Below are 11745 nucleotides of genomic sequence, written 5' to 3' on the forward strand. Positions count from 1 at the left end.
ACATGGATACCTATTGGTGGGTATGAACAACCAATGTTCATAGCTAAAGGTGGGTATGAACACTCAATGTTCATAGCTATTGGTGGATAGCTAATAGTGGGTATGTACAATTAATGTTCCTAGCTATTGGTGGGTATGAACAATGAATGTTCATACATGGATACCTATTGGTGGGTATGAACAACCAATATTCATAGCTAATGGTGGGTATGAACACTCAATGTTCATAGCTATTAGTGGATATGAACAATGAATGTTCATACATGGATACCTATTGGCGGATAGCTAATAGTGGATATGAACAATCAATGTTCATAGCTATTGGTGGGTATGAACAATGAATGTTCATACATAGATACCTATTGGTAGATATGAACAACCAATGTTCATAGCTATTAGTGGGTATGAACAACCAATGTTCTAGCTATTGTTAGGTATGAACAACCAATGTTCATATATATTATTAGTGTATGAACATTGATTGGTTTAATGTTTTGGTTTATTGGTGTGTCAACTAATATGGCTTTTGTCACGTACGTTGCAGTTTTGGTTTTGTGAGCACTCTGTAGTCATCAAGAAGGTAGAGAACCATGAAACCAAATTCCCGGTGTGCAAGGTGGAATTTGAAGACCTTGCTTGATGCGTTTCGAAAGACACCAATAACGTAAATAGCCGCAAGTCGATTATTGTTGATCTTTGGGCGGCAGAACAGAGGCTAAAAGACTTTACTTCATGACATGTATAGTGATTTAGTCACAAACAATGAAGTAACAAATCCGTGCCACTCTTACAGAAAATATTGATGCATTGAAACCGGAGAACAAAGAACTGAAGGAGATGGTCATTAAGCTTGAAAAGCAAATTATGTCTTCCGAGATGAAATTGAAAAGTTAAAGGAGCAAAAAGAGAGGATATGTCCGATGAGGTTGAATTGCAACCTAATGAAGTAACGGATGAAGTCCACCCACCTAAAGAAGTCGCGGCCGGGGGCATCCCGATGAAGTCACGGATCTGATCCACCAGTCAAGTCGCGGCCGAGTGCATTCGACGGTCACAATTGAAGTAATGGATGAACTCCACCTACCTATAGAATTGCAGCAGGTGCATCCTGATGAAGTCACGGATGCAGTGGCTGAAGTGCAGTAGGGGCACTCTAACAAATTCACAACTGAAGTAATTGATGAAGTCCCCCCATCTAAAGAATTGCAGCAGGTGCATCCTGATGAAGTCACGGATGCAGTGGCTGAAGTGTAGCAGGGGCATTCTGACGAAGTCACAATTGAAGTTGCGGATGAAGTTCAGCATAGTAAAAATGTCTCAGAACCCTTTGATGGTCCATCATTTGATCTACGCCTAACCTTGTCACCTTCAGATAAAGATGAGGAGAAGGATGTCGAGGGAGCCAAGAAACCTTGCTCACTTGTAAAACGAGTGAAGCAAAATAAAGAAAGGGAAAGTAAAGTGATTAGCGAGGATTTCACTGGAGATGGGCGAAAAAAGAAGAAGAAAGGTGGCACTGGCAAGCAAACTCTTGTTGATGACAGTACCGTTCGTTCTCTGTTTGACCTGAAGACGTGTCGATACTATGTGGGTTTGGAAGAAACCCATCGAGAAGTCATTGACACATTCTTCAAAATTGAGGACAGTGGGTAAGTTTAAGATACCAAAAAATAATATTTTAAGTAAATATGTTGTTTGACTAATGGTTATTTCTTATGGTTTTTGAAGAGCTATTGCTTGGTTAAATGGAACATTACAAATTCAAGGTGTTCTAGTTGAAGATATTCTCTTTGATAGAGAAATTGATCACCAGGTAAATTTTATTCATACCACAATTGACTATGAACCATTATTGTTCATAGTCTTTAACTATGAATACTCATTGTTCATACCCACAATTGTACTATGAGCAATCATTGTTCATAGTCTTTAGCTATGAACAATCATTGTTCATACTCTAGCAATGGGTATGAACAATCATTGTTCATACTCGAGCAACTTGCCAAGAATCTGGTAGCTATGAACACTCATTATTCATACCACAATTGGACTATGAACATTATTTGTTCATACTCCAGCAATGGGTATGAACATTCATTGTTCATAGTCATAAGCTATTTATGTGATGCCAATTTAAAAAAAAACTTATCCATTCAACAGGTCATTGACTGGTGGGCGATAGAACTTCAACAAAGGAAGACTGGAAAAGCAGAGACTTGTCTAGTATATGCAAACTCTAAGGTTAATTTTTTATTAAAAAAAAATATTGTGTCATCTATTATTATTGTCACATTCTTATTATTTCACACAATTGTTGACACAGAGATTGTTGGAAGAAGTAGGATTGGAAACCATATTGAAGAGCATCGACTTCAATATGAAATTCATTGGCATTCCAATTCATTCGGACAATCATTGGACTCTTCTTGTGTTGGAGTTGGTGGAGGGACAACAAGCAAGATGGTATTACTTCAACTCCCTAAGCCAGACAAAAAAGGGGTTGGAAGTTGCAAAAGAATTTGTGAGTTCGACAATAAACACTTAAATTATATCAATTTTTTTATGTTGAAATATAAAGAAATAACTTATTGTAATTTTGCAGAAGAAGGTACTAGTTGAGTTAATAAACAATCTTATCAGAAAGGGGGATTTGAAAATCCAGCTTGTCAGTAATAAAGGAAGAATACTTTCACCAAAATGTCCGCAGCAAAACAATAGGTAATTATTTATTTATGTGTTACGTGTGTGAACTATGATTGTTCATACCTATTGGGTATGAACAATGAGTGTTAATACCTCAGATAGCTATGAACATTGGTTGTTCATGCCTCAGATAGGTATGAATACACTGGTTCCTCATATTTAGAAATGATTGTGATTTGACTGTGTATTCTCTAAATTGACTGTGTACTCTCTAAATTTAGGTATACAATAGGTATGAACAATGACTTTTCATGCATCAGGTAGCTATGGACAATCATAGTTCATACCCATAAGAACTATGAACAATATTTGTTTATACTCCAACACGTATGAATACAATGATTCCTTATATTTTCGCACTGATTGTGTATTCTCTAAATTTCAGCGTTGATTGTGGGCTCCATGTCTGTAAAATGATGGAAATTTTGTATGAACAAGGTCATATGTGATAGGGTTATATACTAAAAGCATTACTTTTGTATTAACTCTAATTCTTTATATTTTGAATGAGAATCATATGGGCAAATATTATGCATATTATATATGTTATTAGTTATATGCATGTGTCTAATACTTTATGTTGTAGATGATATGGTGTGAACACCGCGTAAGATCATATCATCGATTACCTTATAAAGTATAAGTAATCGCTTACAACCTAGATGGATTTGGACAAACCATTGGTACGGTTGTAGTATAATCTGGTATTAGTCTATCTTGACTATAGGATTACACTAGTACACTTTGTGTGTATTGAACATGACCAAGTGAGGTCGTTTCTCCTTATACTGACTATATAAGAGAACAAATGCCTCTGTTATTATAGATGCTTGTCCTTGTAATTTGGATATAATAACGAGCACTTACATGCATTGTACATTGCTTTAAATCATCAATGAGTGAGATTCATTTGTGAATCAACAAACTCGATAGATTGGGTAATGACATTTTATGTAAGGTGTGTTGTTGATTATAGAAGGAATCTATGTCCCGCAAGAAGTCGGGTTGATGATATCCCCTTGAGGAGCTCAAAAAGATTGTCATGTAAACCCTGCAGGTGGATTTATTCCGACATGACAATGAGATTGAGTGGTACTACTCAAGGACATAAGAAGTTGATTAATGTAGTTGTCAGTAACTTGACTTAATCAACGGACATTCGATATCTTAAACACGGGGAGATCAATGAGCATATAATATGGAGCCCATAAACGATGACCGTAATTTGGGATTAGAGGCGGTAGTGCAACAATGGCCTTTAGTGGAATAAGCCATTTGTTGTTGGGACTTGGGCCGTGTGTTTGGGGTGAACATGGGAAGCCCAAGCCCATCAGGAGGCCCAACCCTAATTTCTCCTCATGGTCCCTGTTGTAGCCTATAAATAGAATACTCTTTCTCTCTGGCCGAAATTCACTATTCATTGTTCTGAAAAAGAGGCAAGAAAAGTAGATCTGAAAGGTATGTTTTCCAATCACAAATCGTGGACACCCATTAATTCCGCTGCGCGTGGTGTTCGCGGTTTGTAGAAATAGTCATTCTGAAATAACGGTTCCTACAATATGGATTTCTATCAATTTATAAATGAAGAGGAAATACAAAAGGTGTGCCCTCACATTGCATGCAGAATGCTTTCAGACTTGCCGAGAAGTTGGAGTAAAGAAAATCATGATTTTTAGGAAAATTTTAGGAAGGGAATGTTTGCTGAATGAATGTGAGATTTTAGAAAGGGAATGTTTTGCTAAATTAATGTGAGGAAAGCAAAAACAATATATTTTATGGTGTGTTTTTGTGCACAATGATATTTTGTTTATGAACAGGGAGCGACTCTAGATATTTTGTGGTGTTTTTTGTGCACAAACATTTTTTTGTGCACAATGATATTTTGTTTATGAAAGTTAAATATTGGTGTTCTTAATGTGTTCTCTTATTATTATTTATATTTTGTTTATTTATAACTAATTTTCATATTATTTATATCCTTTTTCATAACTGATGATCATAATTGGGGCTATGAACACTCATTGTTCATACCTTTAAAAAGGTATGAACAATGAGTGTTCATAGCTCTAATAGGTATGAACAATCAATGTTCATGTCTGTTTTGGGTATGAACATTTATTGTTCATATATGCTTTAGGTATGAACAATCAATGTTCATATCTGTTTTGGGTGTGAACATTTATTGTTCATATCTGTTTTGTTTATACATATTGTTCATAGCTAACGTTCATAATTTGGGGTATGAACAATCAATGTTCATAGCTATTGTTCATAAATGGATATGTATAAACACTCATTGTTTATAATAGCGATGTTCATAATTGGGGCTATGAACATTTATTGTTCATACCTATTTAAAGGTATGAACAATGAGTGTTTCATAGCTCCAATAGGTATGAACAATCAATGTTTATGTCTGTTTTTGTTATGAGCAATCAATGTTTATATCCGTTTTGGGTTTATGTTTTTTTTCATACCCAAAAGAAGGTATGAACAATCAATGTTCATATCTGTTTTGGGTGTGAACATTTATTGTTCATATCTGTTTTGTTTATAGCTATTGTTCATAGCTAATGTTCATAATTTGGGGTATGAACAATCAATGTTCATAGCTATTATTCATACATGGATAGGTATGAATAATCATTGTTCATACCTATTGTTCATAGCTAATGTTCATAATTTGGGGTATGAACAATCAATGTTCATAGCTATTGTTCATACATGGATATGTATGAATAATCATTGTTCATACCTATTGTAGGTATGAACAATCAATGTTCATAACCGGGTTGTTTCAGTTGAGTTGGGCCATTTATTTTTTTTCTTCAGGGGTATACTTGACCTTTCATCTACCCGAGCCGTTCGTATTTTGCGTCAAGGGTAAACTTGAACTTTCATCCACCTGGTCCTTGTGAGTGATTACAAAAATAACGTGTCCTCTAGAGTTTCTCTTTAGTCCGATTTGTCCTCTGTGAGTCGCCTCCCTGTATAACTAATGAAACGATAGTAAATGAAGTGATTTGGCCGCACTTCATTCGTGGAAGTTGCCTACTTATCAAGCCGCTGCAGTCAAACCTGAACCGAAAGCAACACCGGGTTCCTCATCTCCTTTTATAACGATATGTGAGGCCGTTTCTCCATCCTTTCTTTCAACTTAGAACTCTTTTGTTTCCTTATCATTGATGAATGATTAATAGTGGGTGAACTATGAATGATCGATATGTATGTCCATTTTTTTGCACGCTAGTAGGAATTGCATTACGAATAAAAGAATGCATTCTGAGGGAGAATAAGATTACATTGCATTTGAGTTAATAGAATCTAAAAGAAGTTCGAAAGGGGCACTCCATTCTCGATACAAACCCTTGTCGATTGTCGCTCCAAAGTCCAAACAGCTTGACTATTATCAAGAGTTGAGGCATGCCTTGCTGCCGCATTTGCTCCAAAATAGCTTCTCTGAAATGTATGAGTTATTCTCCAGGAGCTAAGCTTTGAAGTGCCTATTTTCCATCTTGTTCCCATATGACTCAAAGCCACTGTGGATGAATCACATTCTATCCATAACCAAGAACATCCTCTGTGCATAGCATGTTCTGCTGCCAAAACGATTGCCCAATATTCTGCTTCAAAGTTACTACTCCAATCCCTTGTGCAGGAACACCTGGTATCTCACTGTTTTTATTCCTAAAGAGTACACTAGCGCCTCCATTGCCAGGGTTTCCAATAGAGGATCCATTGGTGTTGGCTTTTATCTTATCATGTTGGAAATAAGGTTGGATAAACGCCCACGAGGATAAGGATAAACCACCAAGATAAGGATAACCACCAGGTATTAGGATGAGTGTAGGACTCTATCCTATCTGATATTAGATGAGTATAAGACTCTATCCTATCCAATATTAGATGAGGTGGGAGAGCTCTATAAATAGACCCCCCACCCCTCACATATTGATCATCCCAACAAAGAAAAGCTCTCTCTCCTTTAATGGTGGCCTCCAACATTTTCTAAAGAAGAAACTAGTAATTTGTGGAGATTCCATAGGTGGTAACCTCCCTAGCCATTGTCGGTTCTTGGTTCGTGAACAAAGGTTGCTTCCTGTTCGTGGTTGGAACTTGACTCCAGCTAAGTTGAGAAGAAGAAGATCTTGAGTGTGCCAAGAACATCATCTTCTCCTGTAGATCAAAGCTTGGAATTTCAAATTGAAAGTTGTGACCAAGGTACGATCTTCTGTTTCCGCTGCGCTATTTTATGCATGTGATATAGTGTAATTATACATATCGTAGAAATCATGCATGAGATATCGATAAAAACCCTACACATCATATATTGGGCAGAGTCCATATGACCTCTTTCATTACAAGAGCTGCTCCAGGCTTGCAAGGGACCCCCAATCAGATATGAATATCTATCCATGCTATAGTTAAGAAAAACTACGAATATTGATAGCGCTCATCAGATGTGGAACTGATATAATAGATCGTACTTTGATCTAGTCAAGGACATCAGTAATCTTAACAAAGAGCGTTCTGTGGTGTATTAGTGTATATTATTAGGCATCAATGTTGACTACCTGCACAATATTCATTAGATAGAACAGTCAGAACTTACACTCAAAAAGAATCTATCTTCCAGCTCAAACTAGGTTGTATCCAAGGGAATGCAATTGTGCTTTTGTCTCATAATTATTCTCACTACGGTAGTCGCCAAATGAGGAGTGCCAACAGAGGCTGTCAAGAGAATCGTACACATAATTGTTCTTGTCTCGGAATGGGAAAATATATCTTGTTCTGCATTCCTTCTGTTGTCGCCTTTAATGAAACACAGGTAGAACGACTGACAAGTAACATTTTATCTTTCAAACTGTTTACTGCCATCCATTCCGATTTCAAATAATCCCACCTGTGAACATCCACTCATTTTCCCTTGGGACCAATATAAACTGAGAACAATTCTCCATCACACCCAACCAGATAGTTTTCGTTCATGGATTTATAAGGTTGGGGCGCACAAAGAATAGTCCAATCACTTTTGCCCTCCTTTATATCAAAGACTCCCATATGCCTTTCTTGACTTAAACAATAGAATGCCCCATTATAGAATACTGGATTGGTATAAGAAAGGGTGATTCGGATATCATGGTCACATTGTAACCAAGTCCAAGTCTTTTCTCCTAAACGCAAGTAGCATACATCCGCGAAGTTGTATGTCATGGGTATGATACCAAATACGACACACTGGGCAGAAGTGGGCAAGGATGAAAAGGATAAGCCACTAAATGCAAAATTCGGTGGCAAGTGTGGAAGTTCAATTGTGACTTTGGTAAAGGGATTTAAAAAGAACATCGAACGATCACCTTTTGACATTAGCAACCAACCATCATTTGAGAAGCAAATTTGAGCACCCAATAAGAACATTTTTACAAGAGAAACTAAGAAAACACCAAATTTTTGAACCAAACCAAACACCAAACCAAAAAAACATCAACCAACTTCAGGAAAAACAACAAATATTCGACATCAAATCAAATGACGCGGTTTTGGATAAACCTCGCCATATAGCCCACGCAGCTTTCTCAAAACCGCGCCAACTGAAGCCCATCTTAAAAGCCCAAGCCCACGCGGTTTTCCAGAAACCGCGCAATGTGTCGCACATCAACTTTCTTCTTTTTTTTCTTTCCTTATCTCTAGCGCGGTTTTCGCAAAACCGCGTGATTGAAGCCTACTATTTAGCCCAAGCCCATGCGGTGTTAGAAAAACCGGTTGATACAGCACCAAAACTAGAACCAAATTTTGCCCGATTTGGTGTTTGGTTTGGTGTTTTTTTGGTGTTTTCATCAACATATGTCTCTTTTGAAGATGAAAAAACACCAAATTAATTATTAGAAATTTGGTGTTTGATGCTAGGATAGTATCTCACTTATGCTCTAATTCGGGCATATCAAAGTTGTGTTGCATTGGACTTTAAATCGAAGAAACTGCATGTGCTACTCTCTCTATTAGAAAACATGAGCCAAGGACATTGAGTTGCAGAGCAAATCGGATTGACAGTCCATCGGATAGTTGGAGGAAGGGATGACGCCATGTTTTACAAACAAGACGAGAATTTATGTAATCAACGGGTAAAGGGAGCTTCATTGTTATTGAAAGTAGTATATCCAAGGGGAGGTCAATCCAGTTATTAGGCGAATTTGGTTTCTCAACATTTTCCTTCACAATGCCAAGTGTGTTGTTAATCTTTTTCCCCTGAGACTCCTCCAAGGTATTTGTATTTGCCTTTCCTTTGAGGACTTGCACTAGCCTAATTAATACAATAAAATTAAAAACTACATTAGCTTCAGTAACACGTACTAATATAGAACTGAGAAATTTAAAAATAATAATAATAATAAGAAGAAGAAGAAAAACATACTATGAAAGAGTAAGAGTAAGATGCATAGCATACCTGTTACTGTCACTGAGCATTAACCAAAAAGGTGAGAAGAACGGTGTTTTTAGCTTGGGACAAGGCAGATAAACTGATAGACTCCCATCTTCCACACCAAATGCATACAAGCAACCATTGTCTTCATATAAAGTGAAATAAATTATATTTCCTTCCGTTCCTGACTTTGTAGCGGAGAAAGACATACAACCTTTATCAGACAAAATGAAATTGCGTCCACCTAGGGATTCCACTTTCACCCAAACTTCTTTTACAAAATCCATTTTGAAAATCTCGACGTGGCCTATGGCCTTTAGATTATTAGTTCCTAGGTGATGTATGACTACATAATATATTTCCTCACCGGATCCATGTAAGGTCGATAAATCATTGTTCCAGGATATGTTTGAGGCTTCTCGAAGGCCAACAATCCTACCGACAATGTGCCACAATGGTTCCGTTCAATAACACCTTGAGAAGTATGGGCGTAGATGGTTCCACTTGTACAAGCAACGCCCATATTAATATATTCATTGAAAACATATTTATCTCTTACTAGCTTGTAGGATTGCCTAGTCCATTTCTCATCTCCTGGTGTGCAGAACAAAAAGAAATTCTCTCTCTCCCACGAACAAATTAAATCATACAATCTGGATTTGTAGGTACACATGATAGGATATATAAACAACAATCACTAGAATCCTCTGAATCCATCAATGGTAGGTTAATTACTTCTCGTGTATCGGGGTTCCACAAGAAATATTGTTCCTTTCCGCATTGGTCCTCTCTGAGATAATCTGTCATTACCAACCAACCATGCATTGATAACAAACATCTTTTTCCCCGAATCTCGTGGAAGCTCCTGACAACTCCTCCTCAGTGGATCTAATATGTTGGTGAAGGTTTGTGACTTTCTACCCTTTCCAAAAGGGAATACAATCCAAGGTGCTGGTCCAGGAGTAGGTTGCAGAAGACTGTTTTGCTTGTTTGCTACTTTTTTCACCATGATACCTATACATATTTAAAATCAGTAAGATAGTCCCACTAAGAAATGCAGTACGTCCAGCACGCAACTTTTGTTTAGACCTCAAAGAAATAGACCAGAGTGATAAACATAAACATACAATTACATCAAAATTTATGAAGTACAAACTGGCATAAGTTGAAATCTAACTATCTACAGAAATGCAAATTATAAAGTCATCGGAGTATTCTGGAATAATTATGTAAACATATGGAGAGTATTTTAGAAAGAGAGAATGAATGGGATTTAGTATGTCCTTGGAAGACAAATAGATGTCCTCAGAATTACTCTGCAACTCTAATTATTTCATTCCCTAAAGTTGTGCACCACTCTCCATGTTTCATACTGGGATACGAATCCAGAAATAGAAGCAAAAACATTAAGACATAGTCCCCGGGGGTGGGGGGCGCTTTTTCATTGATGACCAGCATGTACTGTTGTCAGTGCATCTGAGCTGACTTCAACATTTTTTCTGAGACTGATGCAAGCTTGGAAGGCCAACTTCAATGGCTCTAAGCTCCTTAGGGAGGTGTTGTACTTAATAGATTATAATTAATTTACTTGATTAGATTCTTTGATAACTTCTGCCAATGGTTTGGTTCTCAGACTCCATATTAATTGGAGATTTGATATCGGTTCTTGTTTTTTTGTTGTTGGACATGTGAGTTGCTCTCACTAACGAGTGTAGTGTTCTACTGTTCTAAACTTGTACATCCTATACGTGAGACTAATAACTATTAGGAACAATAGAGAAAATACGAGTAAATTAGAATATGGAAGATGACAAACCTTGCAGTAGTCCACAGATTAGAAGGACCAAGCTTGCTGCCCAGGAAAATGAGAATCAAGACAACAAGGATATTTCTCTTTCTGTTTAAACGTATATATAGAGGCATGGTAATGTTTTTTTTTTTTTTTTAAGCAGTTAGGGGTTAGGCAGACCCCAACCTGTATTAGAAAACCAACATATCCTCTTTGGTACATCATACCCCTAGCATCCACCTCCACTATCACATTTAACTCATACGCTAGTGGAGGAATGCTATAAAAGGTGCTTTGACTCTCACAAGGACTACACCTACCCATTACAGTGCTGGCCTTCGCCAGCCAGTTAGCCACTAAGTTTCTCTCCCTAAACACATGGGAGACTACAATAGACTCAAACTCCCTCATGGTCCTTCTAATCACAGCAACCAGTTCTAAACAATACCAAGGACATATCTCCCTCCCGTTGATCACTTGAACTGCCCTCAAAGAATCAGAGGCATGCATGGTAATTGATTTGAGTACTTTTATGATTTTATAAATATGAAATTTCGCAACCTTTTACGTACTAATTTTCAAAGATTTACCTTACTCACAAATTTCGTGTGTATAGATCGAGTAAGGTGTTTCGTTCCAACCTAAATACTAGGTTGACGTCACAACTAGAATATGTTCAAGGGAAGTAGTGAGAAGGATTTTTGTTTTGTTGAAGATTTCTTTTTCCTAATGATTACTTACTACACAAGTTATCTAAAAATTGCAAGTTTGTTTCTTAAATAAAAAGAGAGAGAAAGATAAAGAGATGATTAACCTACTCATGCAAAGATTA

General features: G+C 37.1%; 1 pseudogene; it reads right to left on the bottom strand.

Moving 5' to 3' along the window:
• Positions 1-7437: 7437 nt before the first annotated feature.
• LOC147524898 (F-box protein At3g56470-like) lies at positions 7438-11423 on the bottom strand (annotated as a pseudogene).
• Positions 11424-11745: the final 322 nt, after the last annotated feature.

Source organism: Coptis chinensis, chromosome 1 (assembly GCF_015680905.1).
Source record: "Coptis chinensis isolate HL-2020 chromosome 1, ASM1568090v1, whole genome shotgun sequence".
Lineage (NCBI taxonomy): Eukaryota > Viridiplantae > Streptophyta > Magnoliopsida > Ranunculales > Ranunculaceae > Coptis > Coptis chinensis.